Raw genomic sequence first — 2,707 nt, forward strand, 5'->3', positions numbered from 1 at the left:
GATTTGTAGACATTTATAAAGCAATGTTAGAATAAAGTTTCTAGTTTAGATACAAAACTGGTCAACACTCCAAGGTGATACAAAAATCATAACATTTGGGATCTCTCTTTTTTAATTTTTTTCATGTTTTATTATTTATTTTTGAGAGAGAGAGAGACAGACACACGGAGCACGAGTGGAGGAGGCACAGAGAGAGGGAGACACAGAATCTGAAGCAGGCTGCAGGCTCTGAGCTGTCAGCACAAAGCCCGAGGTGGGGCTTGAACCCACGAACCCTGAGATCACCTGAGCCAAAGTCAGACGCTTAACCAACTGAACCACCCAGGCGGCCCTAGGATCATTTAGTGAATAGAAATTATTTGCCTCTCTACAGAAAAGACCTGGAAATACCAGGGAAATTTATGGAGTCTGAGACCTTAACTAATAGGAAATAGGGAAGCCAAACAAATACTCGTTTTTCTAAATTAGTGGTTCTCAACCAGGAGAGCTTTTGCCTCCCAGGGGACATTTGGTATTATGTGGAGACCTTTTTTGGTCACAACTCAGCAACTCTGGGAGCTGGGGGGGTGGGGTGGGGTGCGGGGTTAGCATCTTGCGAGTTGAGGCCCTACAGGGCACAGGACAGACTCCGAAATAAGAAATTATCCTGCCCCAAATATCAACAGTGTAAAGGGTGAGAAGCTCTGCCCTAGACCATCACCCCTGGATGGGCTTGTTAAAGAATGCCCTCAGAGGACTCTGTCATCATCGCAAGAGTATGTTGCCCATTGTTTTTTCTTATTCACACGTTTTAAGTAATTTATATCACCAGTAACGTCAACCATCTGCTTTCAAAGGAAGGTAGATTTCTTTTTACAAGTATTTCACCCAAGAATTTTTTTTAAGTTTTCTCCTTAACCTGAGGAACATGAGAAAAAAAATCACTTGAACAGAACGCCTCTCCCCATTTACTGAGCATCTGGTCTTCTTGAGCTCCCAAGGTAGTTTCTGTCCAAAGATGATAGGATTTTTCCAGGGAGCATGAAAGGACCCATAAATTTCTTAAACAAAAACCCCTCCAAACACCAAAAAGATGCTATGATAGAACTTGGGGAAGCAGACAGAAGTGACAGACGTACGGGTCACAGGAAGGACAGCACAGGGAGGAGAGAGGGGCCGACGGCCACACCAGTCGCCCCCCTCCGAATCCACCACCTTCCCTCCCGTTCCTGCTCCAGCCCTCTAGTTCCAAACCTCTGCCAACACCACTGTCCCCTGAGGCACCCAGGCCAGGCTTTTCAATTACATCTCAGGCTCTTCCTCTTTCCTTCCCACCTGCATGAATTGACGCGTTCAGTAAAGCACGTCCGGAGCAATTACTGATTATTGCTGGGCGCTGAGCACAGAGACAACAGTGAGCAAAACTGTCTTTCAGCGGATTGCCAAGGCCCTTGGATTCCTCCTTGATTAGCTCTCCATCCTTGTCCTTTCTTACCGTGAGTCAGGCTCTTTGCAGCCACAGCCTCTTACTCCTCTGCCCCCGGTACAGCTTGGCCTGCCTTCAGATCCTCTCCCTGAAGCACAACTCTGCCCCATGCAACTCCCTGCTAAAAAAAGATCCCCAGGAACTTCCCTTTGCATGGGCTTAGAGAATAGAATCCAGTCACCTTCACTCAGCCATCAGGCTCCTTCAGACTTAACTCCCAGGTTTTCTTGATTCAAAGATACTGCCTCGGAAAGCACCATTCACTACTCCCAGGACAGAGGGCAGCTCATTTTTTCAACTCCCTCATCTGCAGGTATCATAAAAGCACCCAACCACTATGTCTGTCATGCTAGATAAATATTTACCGGCCCCAAAATAAATATTCCCAATGTCAGAAAACAAATTATGATCATCTACAGTGTGTCGTCAGAACATGTTTTTTTTTTTAAGCTGCAAGTTTTTTTTTTTTTTTAATTTTATTATTTACTTTGTCAGAGAGGGAGAGGAAAAAAAAGAACCAGTGGGGGAGGGGCAGAGGACGGGCGGGGGTGGGGGGGTGGTTGGGAACTGAGGATCCGAAGGGGGCTCCGTGCTGACAGCAGAAAGCCTGTTATGGGGCTTGAACTCACGAACCGTGAGATTGTGACCTGAGCCAAAGTCAGACACTTAATTGAGCGAGCCACCCAGGCACCCCTGTGACATTTTTAATAGGTTTTTCATTTTAAAAATGAGTTTTGCCACTTCCAAACATTTAAAAATCTAAATTTAAAGTAATAAGTTCTTTGGGGGGAAAAGATATTCAAGGGAAACAGGTGCTATATTTTAAAATTCATTTTTAAAAAATTTTTTTTAACATTTATTTGTTTTTGAGACAGAGAGAGACAGAGCATGAGCAGGGGAGGGTCAGAGAGAGAGGGAGACACAGAATCCGAAACAGGCTCCAGGCTCTGAGCAGTCAGCACAGAGCCCGACGCAGGGCTCGAACTCACGGGCCGTGAGATCGTGACCTGAGCCGAAGTCGGACGCCCAACTGACTGAGCCACCCAGGTGCCCCCAGGTGCTGTATTTTTAAAATGATATCCTCACAAAGCTGACATTTATCGTTCATTCAACCTGTGGTGGATGCAAGGATATTCTTGGTGAACCGAATGTAGGCCTTTACCTCATGGAATTTAACAGACAAGTGGAGAATACAATCAGGTATTAGATTTGTGTAAGGTGCTTTGATAGGTTTTTTGGTTG

General features: G+C 45.5%; 1 non-coding gene across 1 annotated transcript; it reads right to left on the bottom strand.

The window, feature by feature from the left end:
• Positions 1-245: 245 nt before the first annotated feature.
• On the bottom strand, positions 246-327 carry TRNAQ-UUG (transfer RNA glutamine (anticodon UUG)). Its single transcript has one exon. It is a non-coding gene; the product is annotated as a tRNA-Gln (tRNA).
• Between the last annotated feature and the right edge of the window lie 2,380 nt (positions 328-2,707).

Source organism: Prionailurus viverrinus, chromosome B3, assembly GCF_022837055.1.
Source record: "Prionailurus viverrinus isolate Anna chromosome B3, UM_Priviv_1.0, whole genome shotgun sequence".
NCBI lineage: Eukaryota > Metazoa > Chordata > Mammalia > Carnivora > Felidae > Prionailurus > Prionailurus viverrinus.